At 39.1% G+C, this 21,045-nt stretch overlaps 1 pseudogene; it reads right to left on the bottom strand.

Annotated features, from left to right (window-relative positions):
* Window positions 1–10,049: 10,049 nt before the first annotated feature.
* Window positions 10,050–15,209, bottom strand: LOC102838223 (annotated as a pseudogene).
* Window positions 15,210–21,045: the final 5,836 nt, after the last annotated feature.

Genomic DNA, 21,045 nt, shown 5'->3' with positions numbered 1-21,045 from the left:
ACACTGGAGGGGGAGAGAAAGGAATAGCCAGAAATATCACCATAGAAAGCTTGTAAGTCCGTCTTCTGCCTATAACTGATTGGAATACATAAAATGGGGCTACAACGTGCCCAGTGAAGGAGGCTTCCTGCGGAGCCTCTGCTTACATAAGACAATAGGTGGAATCCTGAACAGCATCCAGAATCTTCAAAGGTGGGAAATTTCACTTGAAAAGATGAGCAGACCAGCCTGGAGCAGTTAGAAGAACAGAAGATAAAAGAAAGACCGATTGATTACTACAAGAACAAGCAAGTTGCTCGCCCAGGAGACATCAAGGCAAGTGCTCGGGTCCCCTCAGAACAAACCCCCTTCTAAGACTAAGACTCAGTGATAATACACGCTCTGATTGGTAGCCACGTTCGTCACCAGTAAGGGGAAGTGAGGGAAAAACAGCAATGAAGATGTGAGCTAAGCCCTACAACTTCAATCGACTCCTGTGAACCTGGGTGGAGACCTGGTTGACCAGTAGTGTGGCAAGACCTGGGAAATCTTCGGCCCAGAATTAGTGACATAGCCACAGAGGACTAGAGTGGAGTGTGAAACGTCCAGCTGATAAGAAGAGAGGGCATATGCATGAGAACACCCACACTTACAGATAGTACCCACTTGACCTGGCTTCAATGACTGGATGATCAGAGCTCAACTAGAAGAAAGAAGAGGAAAAAAAGAGTAATCTGATACAATTTGATGAACTTGACCTACACCTATGGATGCAGTAGCTCAAAAGAGGGAACAAAACCTTACATCGAGGGTCATTCCCACCCCCTCCATACACAGAGTAGACAGGGATGGGCAACTTGGACATTAGCTACCCAAAGTAGGGGGACTTACAAAGGCAAGAAGTGACTGGTTTAAAAGCTTTAAAGAGGGAACCTAGATCCAGAGGGCGCAGAGGAAGCTAGAATCTCCACTGAGTATTATCCAATCTGTCTAGGCAGGGCTGATGAAAGGAAATGTGGATAGGTCTCTTGTGATACAACAATGAATAATTGTTATCAGGACTGATTGTGAGGATTGTAAATGTAAAGGTAGAGCTTTTGTAGCAAGGAGGGGCGTGATTAACTTTGCAATCTATAAGTGGAGGTCCCTGGGATCATCAAGGGTGAAGAGCAGAGAGCGGGACCCTACCCAGAGAAGCAGTGATGCCAGAGATGAAGCAGAGATGATGACATAGAGAGATGGAGCGGCTGGGGACTTTAGACCCAGAGAGGGAGAGGGGCTGTGTGCTAATGACCGGGGGGCAGGCTTGCAGGGTATACCCTTTGGTTGTTTGATGATGCATGGAGGGGATTGTAACTATGACAATGAAATGATATAGGATAGGATGAATCTAAAACTAATGTTCTCCCATGTAAACTATCACACAATTCACAATAAAACACTAAAAAAAAGAAAAGAAAAATCCACACAACTAGACCAATAAATAGCATTGAAGACTTCGATTTGCTTTGATTCACAATCACAGCTCATGGAAACAGCAGTCAATAAATTAAACAATGTATTGCATTAGGCAAACCTGCTATAAAATTCCTCTTTAAAGTGTTAAAGAGCAAAGGTATCAGTTTGAGGCCTAAGGTGCACCTGACCCAAGCCATGGTATTTTCCTTGGTTTCATATGCATGGGAAAATGTGACTGTGAATAAGAAAGACGGCTGAAGAATTAATTAATTTGAGTTATGGTGCTGGCAAAGAATGTTGTAAGTACCATAGACTGCCAGAAGAACAAACTAATCTGATTTGGAAGAAGTACAGTCAGAATGCTCGTTAGAAGCAAGGATGGAGAGACTTTGTCTCTCATACTTTGGACATGTCAGGAAGGGTCAGGCCCTGAAGAAGTAAAAAAGTACCTTTTTCAGTCTTGAAAAAGTGGAGGGTCAGCGAAAAAGAGGGAGAACCCCATGATACAGACTGACACAGTGACACCAACAATAGGCTCAAAGCTAACAATTATGAGGATGGCTCAGGACTGGGCAGTGTTTCATTCTGTTGTGCATTGGAACTGACTTAATGGTGCCTAACAGCAACAACAATAATAATAACTAATGTTGAGTGTCATTTCATGTGCTTATTGGCTATTTGTATATCTTTATTTTTTCAAATGTCTATTTATGTCTTTTGCCCATTTTAAAATTTGGTCGTCTGCTGAAAAGCAATATGGCACTTCCTCAGAAGGTTGGAAATAGAAATACGTTATGATCCAGCAATTCCTCTACTTGGTATTTACCTGCAAGAAATACGAGCCATAACACGAGTCGATATATGCACACCAACCTTCATAGCAGCACTATTTACAATAGCAAAAAGATGGAGACAGCCAAAGTGCCCATCAACTGAAGAATGGATAAACAAACTGTGGTACATACATACAATGGAATATTATGCTACATTGAAGAATAACAAGGAAGCTGCAAGCCACCACATAACATGGATGAACCTTGAGAACATTATGTTGAGTGAAATTAGGCAGTCACAAAAGGACCACTAATGTAAAAGACTAAGAAAAAGAACCCATACTAAAGTGGAGGTGGGTGGGTTCTTTTCTGGTTACTGGGGTGTGGGAACTGGGGTAAGGGCAAGGAGAGGAAGATGGACCACAGGGTAGGGAATAGATAGACACAGGAAATTTTGGGTGCTAGGGAGGGGGGCAATACACAAGAAGGGGGAAGGGAATGGAAGAACAAGGTGGATGGGAAAACAATTAAGCAGGTTTGCATGAGCTAAGTGGGACAGAGGTAAAGAATGCTATATGCACAACCATGGAACAACAGGGCTCTGGAATACAGGGATTGAGACATGATTGGAAAGGGCAAAAGGGGGGAAATAATGTTAAGATGCTTGACTGTCTTTTGAATCTTGATTTCCCTTGCATACCATTATAAAATAGACACTTGAAGGGGGAAGAAAGGAATCGCCAGAAATATCAACATTGAAAGCTTGTAAGTCTGCCTATAACTGATTGGAATACCTAAAATGGGGCTACAACATGCCCAGTAAAGGAGGCTTCCTGTGGAGCCCCTGCATTACATAAGACTATAGGTGTAATCCTGAACCCCACCCAGAATCTTCTGAGGTGGGATATTTCCACTTGAAAGGACAAGCAGACCAGCCTGGAGTGGCTAGAAAAACAAGATACTTCTTGACAGAAAGACTTACAGGAAAAATACAAAACAATAATGGCAGTCCAACTGATTGCTACAATAAAAAGCAAGTTGCTTGCCCAGGGGACATCAAGGCAAGTTGTTGGGTGCCCTCAGAACAAACCCCCTGCCAAGACTAAGACTCAATGGAAATACATGAGCAGACATGGTTATCACGTTTGTCACCGATAAGGGGAAGTGAGGGAAAAACAACAATGAAGCTGTGAGCTAAGCCTTACAACATTCAATAGACTCCTGTGAACCCGGGTGGAGACCTGGTTGGCCAGCAGTGTGGCAAGACCTGGGTACTCATGGGCCCAGAGCCAGTAACATAGCCACAGAGGACTAGAGTGGAGAGTGATGTGTCCAGCTGATAAAAGAGGGCATATGCATAAGAACACCCACACTTGTAGATAATACCCACTTGACCTGGCTTCAATAACTGGATGATCAGCATTCCACTAGAAGAAGAAAGAAGAGCAAAGAAGAGGGAAAAAAAAGAGTAATCTGGTATAATTTAATTAACTTGACGTACACCTATGGATGTAGTAGCTCAAAAGAGGGAACAAATCTTTACAGCGAGGATCATTCCCACCCCCTCCATACACAGAGTAGACAGAGATGGGCAACTTGGACATTGGCTACCCCAAATGGCGGGGGGGAGCTACAAAGGCAAGAAGTGACTGGCTTACAAGCTTTCAAGAGGGAGTCTAGATACAGAGGGTGTGGAGGAAGCTGGAATCTCCACTGAGTAGTATCCAATCTGTCTGAGCAGGGTTGATGAAAGGAGATGGAGATAGTACTTTTGTGGTACAGTAGTGAATAATTGTTATCAGGACTGACTGTGAGGGTTGAAAATGTAAAGGTAGATGTTTTGTAGCAAAAGGAGGGGAGTCCTTGACTTTGCAGTCCAGGAGCAGAGGTCTCTGGGACCATCAAGGGAGAAGATCGGAGTGCAGGACCCTACCCAGAGAAACAGTGATGACTGAGATGGAGGCAGAGACGATGACGTGGAGAGATGGAGTGGCTGGGGACTCTAGACCCAGAGTGGGAGAGGGCTGCTGTGTGCTAACGACCAGGGGGCAGGCTTGTAGTGTATACCCTTTAGTTGGTTGATGATGAATGGGGGGGGTTGTAACCATGGCAATGAAACGATATACGATAGGATGAATTTAAAGCTAATGTTATCTGATGTGAATCTAATGTTCTCCCATGTAAATTATTACATAATTCACGATAAAACATTTTTAAAAAATGGGTTGTCTGTCTTTTTTTTTTTTTTTTTTTGGTTAGATGTCATTGAGTTGGTTCTAACTAATAGTGACACTATACACAGTTGAACAAAACACTGCCCGGTTTTGCATCATTCTCACAACTGTTGTTATGCTTGGGGTTATAGGAGTTACTTGTATATTTAGGATATTAAATCCTTGTAAGGTATATGGTTTGCAAATATGTTCTCTTATTATTTATGTCTTTTTGCTTTTATGATGTGGTCCCTAATATACAAACATTTTTACTTTTAATGGAGTGCAACTAATCTATTTTCTTATTTTGTTGCTCCTGAAGTGAAATTATTTCTGAGTAATTCAATTTGAGTAAGCCAGTTAGAATCAAAGAAATAGTCTTTGTTGGCATTATTTGTGATAAGCACATATTGTTATGTCAATCCTTGATCAGATTCTCACGTGATCAACTTCCTCCGATAATGAGCTTACTTCAAAATAGAAAACCAAATTTGAAAATATATGTGTTCAATGACCACCGTCAGATTGTCTTCACAACTTTTACTGGAGGGAAGAATTCTTATCCCTAATTTGTAGATGATAAAACTGAGACTTAGAGGTTAAGTGACTTTACCATCAGTCACACAGTAGGGAACTGGATATGTCTCTCATTCTGTTACTAAGTCCTTCTAATCATCAGGTTCTAATGCTTTCACTCCCTAATAACTTCACCGCATCTAGAACTTAAATATGACTATTACTTTCTTCTGCCTAAAATCTCTGGATGCTTTCCTGTAGCCTTAGAAAAAAACACAAACACTTCATCACTAATGCAAAGTGCTTCTAGGTATGGTTCCTGCTTCTTTCTCTGTTCTAATTACTATGGTTGCTTAACAAATAACTCCCTAACTTATTAGCATAATATAACAATTTATTATGCTTATGAAGTCAGTATGTCAAGAATGCAAACAGGACACAGGAAGGTTTTGTCTCTGCTTTACACTACAACTAAGGGCTCAAATGTTGAGGCTGGAGTCATTTATGCTGATTCATTCACATGTCTAGTGGTTGATGCTGGTAAACCTCTAACAACTGAGGCTAGAACAGCTGGGGATCCTCAAGCTTCTCCATCTCTTTGTGGTTTCACAATTTGGTCTCTCTAGCATAGCAGGACAAGAACTCCCAATTTGTGCATTCCTAGAGAGAGAACCAGGCAGAAACTTTTCTAGCCTAACCTCTGAAGTCACAAGTTCTGCTGCATTCTATTTGTTAAAAGAAAGTCAAGAGGATTTTGGATATTGATTCAATAGTTCTGTGTGGGTGCTAGATGCTAATCAAATAGTGTCAGAAACATATAATAAAGAACTGATACAGGGAGTTATGATGGTATAGATCAAGGATGCCTGAATGAGCATGAGGGATCTATGACCCTATGGAAAGTTAAATTTGATTTGGTCATGCTCACCAATGTGATAGTTGCTCCTTCTATGGCCACCACAAGCAAGCTTGTGTATTTAACATAACTCTTATGATTATTTACTTTACTTTTACTTTTTCTCCTTCTAGCTGTGTTTTTTTTTTTTTTTTCATTCCTTACATCTAGCACAATGTTTGGTATACAAACATTCACTATTTGCTAAATAATAAGAAAAAAAGTATTGGGGAAAATAAGAGGGACACTTACAAGAGCGTTCTTTCCATTTGAGTGCATAGGAGAAATGATTCATCTTCCCCTTTCTGTGACAAACTTCTTGACAGGGTGTTGACACTATTTGGCATGGCTTTCAGGAATATCAAAGATTGGGAAGTGTTTTCTCTCTTCTAGGTGGAGCTAGAAACTAACAAATTTTGTCTTTCGTGTTCTGTCTTCCCTTTATCTTTCCCTGTTGTAGTTTTAAAACATGGTCCTGATATTCTCTGACACTTCTCCCATTGAAAGGTGAAATCTATGTCCCTTCCCCTTGAAGCTGGACTCTGAGACTGAGCAATTGAATATGACAGGAATAATGTTAGACAACTTCTGAGCACAAGAAATATTTATTTCTCCTTCTTTTTCCTTGACACAATCACTCTTTTAGCACAACCACCATTTTGTGAAGAAGCACAAGCAATGAAGAGGCCCACATGGAAAGAAGACAACAACCAGTATTAATTTCTCAATCATTGGAGAAATCATCTTGGAAGTAGATTTACCAGCTTAGGTCAAACCACCCCAGCTGGCTTCCTATGGAGTACTCCCCCACCCCCAAAAAAAGTCTCCAGTGTGCCCTGATCAAATTTCAGATTCATAAACAAGCTAAGTGATTATTATTAAGTCTCAATGTGGATTGGTTACCAGAATACCTCTCTTCTTGGAACCCTCCTCTACCTCTCCTTTCTATCCTTGTTAATTTCATTAGTGTTTACCAAAATCTGTTACTTAATCAACACATACTTTGTACTCCTTGGTAAAGGATATGCTCGATAGTATCATCATTTTAAAAGACAATGAAAAACAAAAAAAAATCACTCTATCTTATTCATTTCTATGTGGACTGAGTAGAAGTGTAGTATTATTTAATTGGATCCAATGGATACCATTCAATTTTAATTTTCATTAATTTTCTACTTTAACAAAAAGTATTGAGCCACACTTTGACCCATTGCCGTTGAGTCCATTCCAACTCACAGAGACCCTACATAGGACAGAGTAGAACTGCTCCATCTGGTTTGTTGTTGTTTAGTGCCATCGAGTCAATTCTGACTCATAGCAACCCTGTGTAAGTTTCTGAGGAACCGCCCTTGTGGTTCAAACCAACATTAAGGTCGATTGCTTATCTTACAGTGCCACACTTTTATGAGAGAAGATAGCTTCACCTTTCTAGTAAATGCTTGGCCAAATTCCCCTTATTTCCTTTCAGAATATGAGAACTCTGATATCCCATTTCAATACAGAAGCAGATGGGCTTTTATATGGGCAGACTTATGGGCTGAAAGCCCAAGAGATTTGGACTAGTTGACTGAAAATCAGCAGCAGTTTTAAAGAAAATTCAGTACACACTATGATTTATTTTCCTTTGAATGTGGCTTTTACGAGCATGTGTCTAGGTGGGAAACATTCAGACTAGATTATGAAATCAATTAGGCTGAATGCTTAAACACCCAAATTACTAGTTAACTTATGTTTAACAAAATTATAATTTCTTCTAACCTTTGTTAAAAAGAAATATATTCTACAGTGTTCTCCCTTAGTAAATACAGCGAAGTGACTAGACTGTATATTTCTGAATTACTTAACCTCTCGGTGTCTCAGTTTCCTCATCTCTAAAAAGGGGGCAATAAGAGTAACTCAAAAGATGTTTGAATATTAAATTATTTAATATGTGAAAGTACATAGAATACTTTTTGACCAAAACCAAATCCAGCCAGTTGTAAAGTTGATCCTGACACATCAACTGCAATCTGTATGCTGAGTAAATAATCTGAGAAGCTGGATTATATGAAGAAGAATGTGGTATCAAGACTGGAGAAACACTGCAATATGCAGATGTTACAACTTTGCTTGCAGAAAATGAGAGGACTTAAAATACTAACTGATGAAATCAAAGACCACAGCTTTCAGTATGGTTTACACCTCAGTGTAAAGAAAACAAAAATCCTCACAACTGGAAAAGATTGAAGTTGTCAAAGACTTTCGATTTGCTTGAATCCACAATCAATACTCATGTAAGCAGCAATCAAGAAATCAAACAACGTATTGCATCGGGCAAATCTGCCATATGATACCTCTTTAAAGTGTTCAAGAGCAAAGATGTCAGTTTGAGCATTAAAATGCACCTGAACCAAGGCATTGTATTTTCAATACCCTCATATGCAAGTGAAAGTTGGACAATGAATAAGGAAGACCATAGAAGAAGTGATGCATTTGAATTAGGGTGTTGAAGAAGAATATTAAAAGTACCATGGACGGCTAGAAAAACAAGTGTATTATTATTTAATTAATAATTATTAATTATTTAATTATAGTATTATTTAATTGCTGGAAGAAGTACAGCCAGAATGCTGCTTAGAAGTCAGGATGTCAAGACTTTATCTCTCATACTTTGGACATATTATCAGAAGGGACCAGTCCCTGGTGAAGGACATCTTGCTTGGTAAAGTGGAGGGTCAGCAAAAATGAGGAAGACCCCCAATGAGATGAATTGACATGGCAACAGCCATGGGTTCAAGCATAACAATAATTGTGGGGAAGGTGCAGGACCAGCCAGTGATTCTTTCTGTTGTGCATACAGTCACTGTGAGTCAAAACTAACTCCATGGCACCCAACCAAAGCAACAACAAACATAGTGACACATATGTTGCAGAGTAGAACTGTTCTCCACAGCATTTTCATGGCTGTGACCTATGAGAAGCAGAGGAAAAGTCTTTCTTCCAGGTTGCCTCTGGGTGTGTTTGATCTACCCAGTTAGTTAGTAGTTGAGAGTGTTTATCATTTGTTCCACCCAGATACCCCTTTGTCACATTGTTGTTGCTGTTAAGTGCTCTTGAGTCAATTGTGACTCATAGAGATCCTGTATATGGTTTCTGAGTAGCAAATGGTGGATCTGAACTGCTGATACTGTGGTTAGCAGTCCAGTGCTTATCCTACAGTGCCACACCAGGGTTCTACACTGTTGTTGTTGTTAAGTGCCATCGAATCAGTTCCGACTCATAGAAAGCCTGTATAGGGTTTCCAAGGAGCAGCTAGTGAGCTAAAACCAGGGACTTTGCAGTTCAAACCTACCTTGCAGTTCCTCGCATAAACCTGCAGTGACACCCTAGGACTCCAGGGTTTTGCATAGTAAATACTATGTAATTATTATAATTACTATCATTTGTGAAGGAACCATATCACTAGGCAACTTTTCTCTTAGTATAGACCTATACCTAAAGATGTAACTGCAAACAGTATAGAAAGCAGACTGAACCCAGGGCAACTTGACCGTTTCCTAACAGTGAGGACAGAATTTTTCCTGTTCACTTCTCCATCTTCAGAATGCTGCATTGTACCTGATAGATGATTGCTATTCAATAGTTTTTTTAATATTTTTTCTTGGTGTGAAACACTTATTTATTTTTTCGATGAAAAACTCAAAGTTGAGGTCAGTGGGAAATAATTTTAATCGAAGAATTGTACATTTTCTTCCCCCACGTCTGCTTTGTAATAGGAAATGACATTGCAATCCATTTTACTACAAGTAAACTATTACAAAACATTTTCAAGAAAATATTAAAAATAATTCAAACACAAAAGCCAAGATGGGGCTAGATAAAAGGATTTCTCAGAAATTTCTACTCCAGTGCCAATAGTACACAAGAAGAGAATTGAAACAAGTAAGTGACTAAGATGCCCCTGGTCACATTTTACAAAATTTGGAGAAGGGGAAGAAACAGGATGAAAACGGTATGAAAGGAAATGGATGTTAGCAACACTGCTTTAATAACCAATCTATTTTTAATGAAACATCCTCTCTTATATACAGTAAATTCTGACCAAGACTAAACTTTAGGATATTCCTGCACTAGAATTAGAAAATACCCTGACAATGGAAGTAGCTCGTTCACCTAGGTTTGATGAGAGCAATGAACCACTGATGTGAGCAGAAGCCTGTTCTGGATCAAAAGCTGTCACATTAGCCCTTACATCTCTTTCATGAATGCTTCATATACATCATCCTTAGTTTGTACCAAAACAGGAACTGAGGGATCAGATTTGGGGGCTGCTTTGGTAAGAGGCATAGTAGAATCATCCTCGGATTTCCTTTGGGGAATAGCAGAAACCCCTTTATTCTCCTGATGTACTCTTAGTGCAGTGGGCACAAATGAGTAATCTCCACTTTGGGATTAGTGATCTGTGGCTTGGCACTGATGGTTGCTGTGGCTTTCTTCTCAGTGGTGGCTGCGCTTGTATCATCCACCTTGAGTCGCTGAATCAAGTTGGGTGGGGCACTTAAAACCCCAGGGTTTGGCAAAGGAGCTGGTGGGGAAAGCCCAGGTGGGGCAGGTCCAAGTGGAGACACCAAAGGTGGGTGCATTATACCAGGACGAGGTGGAGGGATACCTGGATGTACAGGAGGAGGTAGCCTTGAAAGAGGTCCCCAAGGAGGAGGGCCAGGAGGCAGACCTAGAGGAGAACGTGGAGGGGGACCTGAGGGTCAGCCCGGAGGTGGTCCTAGAAGTAAAAGTCAGGGTAAAGGCCCTAGGAGTCCTGGCATTCCAGATGGCTCAGGAATGGAGGTGTTCCTGCCTGTGGTCCAGGAGGAAGGCCTGTAGTTGGTCCAGATGGCATTAACGGTGGAGCAGGTGGTGGTTCAAGGGATGGAGGTCCTGGCATGAGAAATGCCTGTATCTGAGAAGGAGGAACAGACTATGGAGGAGGCTGCTGCCGTGAAGAACCAGTAGCTTTGCCATCAGAAAGCGATTCTTCTTTATGTTGCTTCGTGATTGTTTTTCTGCTTCAGAATCATCTTCATCATCTTCTTCTGAAATTTCCTCTACTTCTCATTCCTCCTCAGGGATTTCCTGCCTTGCCATTCGAAGCATCATGGCTTGTAGAGGAATCAGCTCCTTCACGTTTTGCTTTTTATTCCATGATTTTCCAGGCATATCTGCAAATCGCACACTCAGATCAGACGGTTTTCTTCTTTGTTATGTCTCTCGTTGTCATCACAGTGCACAAAGTCATCCACCTCACTCCATCTGATATGTCAGTATCGTTGTCATCAGTGCTGTCATCATGCTTATCTTGATCCATGTCCTCAGGATAGCCATCATCTTCGCTGGTGCTAGAAACATCACCATCACGACCTTGCTGAGCAAGTTCATGACTGTATAATATATCTTCACCTATGAAATCCTTCCCAGTTTTGTTATGAGAGTTATGCTTGCTTCATAAAATATTAGGGAGTTTTCCATCCTTCTCTATATTCTGGAATAACTTGAGTAGAATTGGTGACAGCTCTTCCCTGTTTGGTAGAACTCACCCGTGAAGCCATCTGGGCCAGGACTTCTTTTGGTTGGGAGTTTTTTGATGACCTGATCGATTTCTTCTCTTGTTATGGGTTTGTTCAAGCTTTCTACTTCAATATAAGTTTAGGTAGGTCCTGTTTTTTTTAGAACTATATCCATCTCTTCTAGGTTTTCGAATTTGTTGTAGTACAACTCTTCATAGTATTCTGTTATTATCCTTTTGATTTCATTTGGTTCCGTTGTGACATCACCCATGTGGTTTCTAATGCGAGTTACTTGTGTCCTCTCCCTCTTTTCTTTTGTTAGTTTTGCCAATGGTTTGTCAATTTTATTAATCCTTTCAAAGAACCAGCTTCTTATCCTGTTGATTCTTTCTGTAGTTTTTCGGTTTTCCATCTCATTTATTTATGTTCTTATCTTTATAATTTCCTTTCTTTTGGTGACTGTAGGTTCCCTCTGCTGGTTGCTTCTAATTGTTGGAGATGCTGTGTTAATGTGTTAATTTTGTTTCTTTCCTCTTTTGGGATGTGCGCATTTATCACAATAAATTGTCCTCTCAGCACTGCTTTTGCCATGTCCCAAAGATTGTGGTATGTTGTGTTTTCATTCTCGTTTGTTTCTGGTAACTTTGTGAATTCATGTTTAATTTCTTCTTTACCCAGTCACTTTTCAGCAGGGTGTTGTTCAGTTTCCATGTATTCGACTTTATTTCCTTGATCTTCTTGTTGTTGATTTCTAGTTTTATAGCATTATTGTCTGAAAAGATGCTTTGTAAAATTTTGATGTTTGTAAATTTATAGAGGCTTGCTTTGTGACCTAACACATGGTCAACTCTGGAAAATGTTCCATGAACACTGGAGAAGGATGTATATTGTGCTGTTGTTGGGTTGAATGCTCTGTATACATCTATGAGGTCAAGTTGGTTGATTGTGTTATTTAGTTCCTCTAACTTTGTCGAGTTTCTTTCTGGTTGCTCTGTCCCTTTTCGAAAGTGGCGTATTAAAATCTCCCACTATAATTGTAGATTTATCAATTTCTTTCTTCAATTCTAATAAGGTTTTCTTCATGTGTCTTGATACTCTTTCATCGGAAGCATAGATATTTATTATGATTATGTCGTCTTGCTCAAATGACCATTTGATCATGACATAGTGTTCTTCTTTGTCTCTTATGCTGGTTTTTATCTTAAAGTTTACTTTGTCGGATATTAGTATTGTCACTCCTTCTTGTTTATTGTTGCAGTTAGTTTGGTGTATTTTTTTCCATCCTTTAACTTTTACTCTGTTTTTGTCTTTGTGTGTAAGGTGTGTCTCTTGCAGGCAGCATATTGAAGAGTCTTGTTTTCTTATCCATTCTGCCACTCTCTGTCTTTTCACTGGTGCATCCAACCCATTGACATTCAATGTAATTATTGATAGGTATGAATTAATTGCTGCCATTATGTTACTTTTTTGGTAGTGCTGTTCGTTCTTTTGTTCTGCATGCCTTCTTGTGTCAGGTGTGTGTTTATGGTGCTATTTCTAGACGGTTTGCTTTCAGTTTTCCTGTTTGCTTATTCTGCTTGGAAGTTCATTTTCATAGTAAGTTGTGAAGTATTAACTTTCTTTGGTGTTACCTTATAGTCTACTAACTTTTCTCTCCATTTAAGATAATCTATTGTATCCTGTAATCTACCTGACATCCTCATCACCTGCATCTCTGTTGCTACATTTATCCCTTCATTGACATTGATATAATTTTGATCTTCGGTTGACCTCCCAGCTCCTTTGAGTTCATTGTTGTAGTCTTGTTCTTTTCTGGATTCTGCTATCTGCCGACTGAGTTCCAGGTGGTATTGCCACACCTGTCAATCTCTGGTTGTTGTCTGTTCTTGTTGGTTTTCAGTTCACAGAGCTCCCTTTAGGATGTTTTGAAGTGCTGGATTGGTTTTGATAAAATCTCTCAGTCAATAAAGTTTTGCTGAATAAATGATTCCTAGAATCTGGATAATTGTTAATTATAAAATTTTCTTGTCATTTGCTCCTCTCCTTTAACTTTGAGTATGACAAGAGTGCTTTCAAATAGCTATTTATGGTTAATTAGATTCTGTTTCATTGAGTATCACTATATGGGGTTCTTAACTCTTGTTAAAGGACCCTGATGGATAAAAAGAGGAGATAAGGAATGAAACCAGAATCCAAGTAAGCAGGTGAAACAACTCACCACAAACTGTACTCTAAAGAGTTTGACTTATTTTTAAAGATAAGAAAAAGGAAAAAAAAAAAAAAACAACTCAGCTAACAAGTGTGCTGTAATTACAAGGAATAAATCTATAAAAGACAATGATACCCTGTTACCCTCTCCTTTATTGGACATAGTACTGGCCTGTAATGGTGGTAGTGGTTGTGTGCCATGGATTCGGTTCAACTCATAGAAACCCTGTATAGGGTTACAGAGGCTGTAAATCTTTATGGGAGCAGAAACCTCATCTTTCTCTCCTGGAACAGCTGGTAGTTTTGAATTGTTGACCTTGAGATTAGCAGCCCAACTCATAGCCATTACGCTGCACCACTCAACTATTGTCCAGTTCAGTGTTTTGCTGTGCTGCAGAGCAGAGACTCAGTGTTTGGTACAATCTCATTAATCTCTGATAACAAGAATGAGTCATTGGATGTTGAACACACATGTGACTTCAGAACTTAATTAGCCAAATAGGGAACTTTTCATTAAGTTCATGTGTGTTAAGAGGTGATTGTTGTTGTTTTAAGGTGCTTCGATTCAGTTTTGACACATAGCAACACTATGTACGACAGAACGAAATATTGCTGGGTCCTGCACCATCATCACAATTTTCTGACTGTCAATGGCATATTCAATATTCTTCACCAACACCATAATTCTAAGACATAAATTCTTCACTCTTATTCATTGTCCAACTTTCCCATGCATATGTGGTGACTGGAAATGCCATGAATACTTAATCTTCAAAATGACATATTTGCTTTTTAACATTTTAAAGTGATCTTTTATAGTAGATTTGGTCAGTGCAATATGTCTGATTTCTTGATTGCTGCTTCTGTGGTCGTTCATTGTGAATCTAAGCCAAATGAAATCCTTGACAATTTTGATCTTTTATCCATTTACCATGATGCTGTTTATTGGTCCAGTTTTAAGAATTTTTGTATTCTTTATATTGTGACTGTTTACTCCCTATAAAGATTTGTAATCTCAGAAATCTAAGGAAAAGTTATACTCTATTCTATAGGGTTACTGTGTGTTGAAATCAAGTTGATAGCAGTGGGTATGTTGAGGTCCAATCCATACTGAAAGTTGTAGTGTTTGATCTTCATCAGTTAGTCTTCTTTACTTCCAGCAAGCAAGGTTGTGTCATCTGTTAAGAGGTACTTTAGATAAAATTAAAGATTCCATGAAAATGAATTGTTATGAGTAACATATCCCTAGAGCCTTTGATGGGAGTAGGAGTTTCCAGTCTGCTCAGCTGTCGTACTTCAGATCAGGAATACATTCATTCTGCTTCACTTTCCTTGGTGTGTCACTTGGGGACATACTTCTGCAGTGTTTATTTAGAAATCCCCAGGCTTATGTCAAGCTCAGAAAAAGTCACTGCTATGTCCTAACTCACAATGGAACTGCCTTTCCCCTGATTTAGTACCATCTTAATCCATATGTATAGAATTTAGTTAAATGCCTTGGGATGTGGGTAGGAAGAAGGGCAATTGGTAAAAATAAAGGACTTTACCAATAGTTCTCTTCAAAGCAGATGGCCAGCAAAGAACTGTAAACTGTTACATGTCCCAAAAGTTGTTCAATAAATGACATTTTGAAGCTTAGATATCTAAATGAAAATAAACAAAAACTAGCACAGAAAAAAAAATATACATATCCTAGTCCCTTGATTCAAAAGCTCATGAGATATGAACTGTGGTTTACTCAAGTGAAGTGGGTTATCAGCATAATGTTTGCATGCATATCCATCAGCTAGCTTTTGCTGGGTAATGGTGATGGTGGTGGTTGTGTGCTGTGGAGTTGGTTCTGACTGATTGTGAGCCTGCATAGCGTTTCTGAGGTTGTAAATCTTTACGGGAAGAGAAAGCCTCATCTTTCTCCTGTGGAACTGCTGATAGTTTGGAATTGCTGAACTTGAGGTGAACAGCCTGACTCATAACAACTATGCTACCAGGACTCCTTTGCTAGGTAATAAAATATCCCAAAACTTAGTTCCTTAAAATTATAACCAATTATTTCACTCTTGATTTTATGGGTTTGCTGATTAGTTCTTCTGGTCTGGGCAGGTTCTGCTAATCTCTACTGGCATGGTTGGCTGGAGGCTGGATGATCTAGCATAGCCTCACTTAAATATCTGGAGTTTGGCATGTTACTGAGCCACCTCTCATAATTTAGTAGGCTATCCCTGGTTGTACATGTCAGTTGCATTGCATTCTAAGGTCAAAGCAAGTCACAAAGCCAGACAAGGTTCAAAGGGAAAGGCAAAAAGATTCCATTTCTTGATGGTAGGTGCTACAAACTATTGTAGCTACTTTTGCAAATTCCCACATGAGGTGCATATGCAGTACATGGAATTCTACTCACAATCGTGCTGAACAAACCCAATGCTGGAGACAGATGTGATGGTGGCAAGAGTACTGGAAAATAGACTCCAAAGACCAAAGAAAAGAAGGTCCTGCAATTAATTATTTCCTGATCTTAAACAAATACATTCTACCTTTCTGAGCCTCAATTTAGTTGTCTCTAAAATGAAGGGTTGTATAATATGATCTCTGAAATCGATTTCAGATTTCTATGCATACTGAGAATTTAATACACTCAGTTTCCTGAGGCAAGATTACCTGGTTCTAAGGAATGCTGGTGTGGTGCTTTGGGTTAATGCGCTGGACTGCAAGGTCAGTTTGAACCACAAAGTCGGTGGTTCAAGCTCTCTAGGCGCTCCTTGGAAACTCTACACAGGATCACTATGAGTTGGAACTGACTCAACGACAATTAACAACAATGACAACAAGGATATAAAGGGGATGGTGAAAAAAATCTAAACTTTTTTTTATTACTTTGATACTAATTTTAAAAAAACATATGCTATGATTATAACCATGTTCAAAGTATACTTAAGGAAAGACATACAGTCATGCACCACATAATGTCTGTTTGGGCAACATTCAACTGCATATATGTTCATAGTTCCACAAAATCATAATAGAGTTCAGAAATCACAGCTGGAGAATTGGAGAAAGCAAACACAACAGCATGCAGCATATGTATCTCATGTATTTTTCATATAAAATGATTGCATTACCAGGCATATAATGGTAGAGTACATATATCATCTATAGTACATATGTGTCAAAGGTCATAATAAATGCCTATGTATGTGGTTGTGGTAGTTATCTGTTGTGGAGTTGGTTCCCATTCGCAGCGACCCTGCATAAGGTGCCCGAGGCTGTAAATCTTTATGGGAGCAGAGAGCTTCATCTTTTTCCCATGGAACAGCTGTTAATTTTTTTTTAATGTTTTATTGTGAATTGTAAGATAGTTTACATGAGAGAACTTTAGTTTTACATTCATTCTATCATATATCATTTCATTGGCCTGGTTCCAATCCCCTTCATGCATCATCAACCACCCAAAGGGTATACCCTTCAAACCTGCCCCCTATACTACCGCTCCCCACCCCCCACCCCCAGTCTTCAGCACACAGTCCCTCTCCCTCTCTGGATCCAAGGTCCCCAGCCGCTTCATCCCTCCACTTCATTGTCTCTGCCTCCATCTCAGGCATTGCTGCTTCTCTGGGTAGGGTTCCACTCTCGGCTCCTCTCCGTTGATGGTCCTAGAGACCTCCACTCCTAGACTGGAGAATTAATCACTCCCTTCCTTGCTATAGAATGTCTACCTTTACATTTCCAACCCTCACAATCAGTCCTAATAACAATTATTCACTATTATATCACAAGTGACTCATCTGCGTTTCATTTCATCAGCTCCGCCTAGACAGATTGGATAGTACTCACTGGAGATTTTGCCTTCTTCCATGCACCCTGGCTCTAGGTTCCCTCTTGAAAGCTTGTAAGCCAGTCACTTCTTGCCTTTGTAGGCCCGCCCACCCATTTTGGGTATCCAATGCCCATCCCTGTCTACTCTGTGTGTGGAGGGGGTGGGAATGATTCTTGCTGTAAGGATTTGTTCCTTCTTTTGAGTTACTGCATCCATAGGTGTAGGTCAAGTTCATCAAATTGTATCAGATTACTCTTTTTTTCCTCTTCTTTTTTCTTCTGGTTGAGCTCTGATCATCCAGTCATTGAAGCCAGGTCAAGTGGGTATTATCTGCAAGTGTGGGTGTTCATGTGCCTATGCCCTCTCTCTTCTTACCAGCCGGTAGCTTCACTCTCCACTCCAGTCCCCTGTGTCCATGCCACTGACTCTGGGCCCAAGAGTCCCCAGGTCTTCCCACACTGCTGGCCAATGGGGTCTCCACCCGGGTACTCAGAGGCCAACAACTGTTAATTTTGAACTGCTGTTATTGAGGTTAGTAGCCTGATTAGTAATGACTATGCTACCAGAGCTTCTTGCCTATGTGTGCACTGTACCATAATTTCTATCTAAAATATTTACCATGTAACAGTGTATGCTTCTATTTATAGAAAGCAACATCCAATGTCATGTATTACATATCTCGAGTGTTGTAGCATGATCTCTCTGTCTATTTTTCTTTGGAAACTATTACTATGACATGTGTCATGGCTATCAAATGCAGTATAGCCAGTGCTAATTATAGTAGCACCAAGAGGCAAAGGAGAAGTATTAATTTGTAAGTGAAACAAAAAGTTATTAAACAACGTGAAGGTGGGAAATCAGTGAATACTATTTCTCATAATTTGGACATGTCACCCTACAATCATGATCCTCAAAAACAAAGAAAAGATTCTCCAAGTTGCTAATTCTCCACTGAAAGCTACAAGACTAATGAAAATGTCAGAGGGACCTATATCAGATATGGAGAAATTGCTAGTGACACGAACTAAAGACCAAACAAAAAGTGAATCCCTCTCAGCATTTTGACATTTACTGCTAAAACTTGTTTGAGATACGAAAAAGTAGGACCAGACTAACTTATGGTGTTTGCATATTCAAATCATATAACATTCAATTTTCAGAATGTATCATGGACATTAAGGGATGTGTGATTGTATTTAAAAGTAATGTTAAAATGGTAGGATTATGGGTATTAAAACTATTTTGAGATAGATAATTTTTGTTACTATATTTACTTTTCAATTCCTTTCTTGAGTAAGTATTTTCCATTTTTGATTTCTTTATTCAGTTTGTTTTATTTTATTCTCACTTAATTATGTGACTAAAAAACATGATGAAAAATGTGTGATCCTGGCTACAAAAGGAAGCTGAATCTGTTAGACCAAGTTAAGCAGAAATTTCTGGTAGGTTTGTTTTCTACATGCTGATTTCCTTTTTTCCTCCTTGTTGTGGTTTGGGTGAAAGTGTACAGAAAAAGTTAATTTTCCATTCAACAATTTATATACTTTTTTTCATTTGTGACATTAGTTGCAATTCCCTAGATGTAACAACACTCTTCCCACTTTAACCTTGACATCCCCGTTTCCATTTTGTTCTTCTTTCCTGCTCATTCCTGCTTTCTGAGCTTTGTTTGTGGGCAAATGCTACTTGTGTTGTCTTGTATTTGCTCTGAGGATAACATTCCTCAAGGGGATTATTCTTCACTTTACAGGTCTGTTTATTGTTTGACAGAAAAGTGATTCCTAGAGGTGGGTTCATTTCCAGGTTTGAAAGGTGTCTAAAGTTATAGTCTCCAGGGTTCTACCAGTCTCTATCAGACCAGTAAGTCTGGTCATTTTCATGATTTTGAATTTTGTTTTACATCTTTCTCCTGCTCTACCCATGACTTTCTATTGTGTTCTTGATCAGGGTGGTGGGTGGTGGTAGTTTAATACCATCTAGTTTTTCTGGTCTCAGGGTAGTTGAGACTGTGGCTTGCATTGTCCATTCATCCATTGGACTAATTATTTCCTTCAGTCTTTTATTTTCTTCGCTTTTCTTTTTTCTGGATGGGGAGAGACCAATAGTTGTATCTTAGATGGCTGCTCCCAAGCATTTAAGTGTCCAGTCACTACTTCACCATAGCTGGATGTAGAATATTGACTTTGTGAATTGTGTTATACCAATAGACCTTGATTCTATGTCACAACTTTTATTTCTGTAGGATATATATCAAATAGAGGGACTGTTGGGTCATATGTTATTTCTATTTCTAACTCTTAAAGGAAGTGCCATACTGTTTTCCACATTTGTTACACCACTTTACAATCCCACCAACCTTGTATGAGGATTACAGTTCCTGTGCACTCCTGCCAGAATTTGTTGTTTTTGTTTTTCTTTCTTAACTTTGCTATTAACCCTGGGGTGAAATGATATTTCATTGTTCTTTTGATTTATATCTCTCTAATTGCACTGTAGGATAAGCACTGGACTGCTAACTTCAAGGTCAGTGGTTTAAACCTACCACCCATTCCTTGAAAAATCTATGCAGGATTGGAACCATCTTGACGGCACTTAACAACACTGACTAATTATTTTTAGTATTTCTTAATGAGTTTGTTGGAGTCTTGGTGTACTGTAGGATAAGCACTAGACCATAATGTTGGTTTGAAGCAGAAGGTCAGTGGTTCAAACTCAACAGCTGCTCCTTGGAAACCCTATACAGGGTTGCTATGAGTCAGAATTGACCAGATGACACTTAACAACAACAACTAGTTTGTTGGCCACCTGAGTGTCTTATTTGGTGAAGTGTCTGTTCATATCCTCTGTCCATTTTTAAATTGTATCATTTGTCTTTTTCTTGTTGGGATATTGGAGCTTTCTATAAATTTTAGAGATAAACCCCTTGTCCAATATGTCATGTCCAATTTTCCACCCCAATCTGTAAATGCTTCATTTACTCTTTTGGTGAAGTCTGCTAGTGACAAATTCTTTTAGTTTTTCTTCACATGAGAATGTTTTTATTTTCTCTTTATTTCTGATGGATTGTTTCACCAGACACTAATAGTTCTTCTCTTCCAGCAGATTCTACTGGCCTCCATGATTTCAGACAAAAAAAAAAAAAAAAAGCACAATCATTCGAATTGGTATTACTGTATAAGTAATTAATAATTTCTCTAGCTGTTTTTAAGACTTAGTCTTTAGTTTTCAAATTTTAATTATGATGTATCATGGTGTGAATTTCCTTGTGATTATCCTTGTTAGGGATTCTTCATCTTCTATATCTCTGTTGCCAAATTTGGAAAGTTTTCAATAACTAGTAGGATAAGCACTGGACTGCTAACCATGAGATCAGCAATTCAAACTCACTAGCTACTCCTTGGAAACATTATACAGGGTCACTATGAGTCAGAAATGACTCCACAGCACCTAACAACAACAACACCTTTGTATCTAAGAGGGCTTTGCCTACTGATTTACCTTTGAATCTCAATATATATATATATATATATATACATATATATAGCACAATGCCAGCACGGAGTTTATACTTTCTGTATATTTGTTGGACAAGTAAATGGATATACAAGTCTAAGAACAAATGAATGAAGAAATGAATTTTTGAATGTGTGTG

This window comes from Chrysochloris asiatica, unplaced genomic scaffold (assembly GCF_000296735.1).
Source record: "Chrysochloris asiatica unplaced genomic scaffold, ChrAsi1.0 scaffold00062, whole genome shotgun sequence".
In the NCBI taxonomy this organism is placed as follows: domain Eukaryota; kingdom Metazoa; phylum Chordata; class Mammalia; order Afrosoricida; family Chrysochloridae; genus Chrysochloris; species Chrysochloris asiatica.
This window is presented reverse-complemented; position numbering and strand designations above follow the sequence as displayed.